Here is a 1,273-nt window from a genome sequence, read left to right on the forward strand (position 1 = left end):
GTTACTCTTAAGTCTTTGTAAAACAGAGATAATAACCCTACAGATCAGTTAGAGAAAAAGAAAAGGAAGAAATTAATGGCTTTGATAGAAATATATGGTGATAAGTGGAGCTTAGCTTTTGAGTTAACCACCCCTAATAAGTTATGAATAGAAATATTTAATGTGTGTGCGAGGCGTCATGGCAACTATAGATAATAATGTGAAATAGTCATTATACGTAGTTAACATTCAGTTGAGAGTTACGCAGAATGAAATTCTTTTGTTTTGTTTTTAGGACTTAGCCTGTTCACAGACCCTCCATTTTCTCTTCAAAGTCCGTCGAGCGCGGGTGACAAAAAATAAATTTTGAACTGGTAGTAGCTAAATCATTTTATGTTAGCTTAGCAATCTCTTCTCTTTCGCTATGGCAAACGTAAATGTGTGTTTGCCATAATTTGACCTTATACGTGATGCATGAAAATTAAGATTTGAGGCATATCAGGTATCTTGGTGTGAGTGAATATCAGACACCTTTTGGCCATTTTACGATAATTCCAGGTTATTTCAGAAGATTTCCGAAGACTACCGAAGAGTTCCGAAGACTACCGAAGAACTCCGAGGACTGCCTAACACGTCCAAAGACTACCGACGATGTTCAAGCCACAACCGACGATTTCCGAGGGGAAATCTGAAATGTTTCCAAACAAATCAGAAAAAAAAATCTTCCAAACACCTCACAGCACTTTCGCGGGAAACAGTAAAAATGAAAGATTTGGCCAATTTAACAGCAAACACTAAAAATTATGGGCAAATAAAACTTAACTCTAAACCTCACTCAGACGCTCTTCTGCGACAATTCCAGTTATTTCAGAAATTTCCGAAGCCTGCTGAGGATTCGCGAAGACTACCGAAGATTTCCAAGAACAACCGACGATTTCCGAGGGGAAGTCCTTTTTTTTTTAATGAAAAAAAACAAAAACAAAAACAAAAACAAATGACAAGCAAACTTAAAAACGAAAAACCCTCCAACAGTATTTTTTTCGGCAACAGTAAACATTATAAAATTGGACAATTTGACAGCAAACTCTAAAAATTAATGGGCAAATGACATTAAGCCGCATTCCGATCCTAACTTTTCGTCTTTTAGTCGAATTTCGTGGTGTGTGATCACTGCACCCTCCCGTTCCCTAAACCCGAGTTTTTGTCTACAGCTCTTAATATTAGCAGTTTCAAGAGTATTCGTCTAAAGAATCAGAAGGATCGATATTACGTTTAATAGTGGGTAACATTTAAA

Source organism: Porites lutea, chromosome 12 (assembly GCF_958299795.1).
Source record: "Porites lutea chromosome 12, jaPorLute2.1, whole genome shotgun sequence".
Lineage (NCBI taxonomy): Eukaryota > Metazoa > Cnidaria > Anthozoa > Scleractinia > Poritidae > Porites > Porites lutea.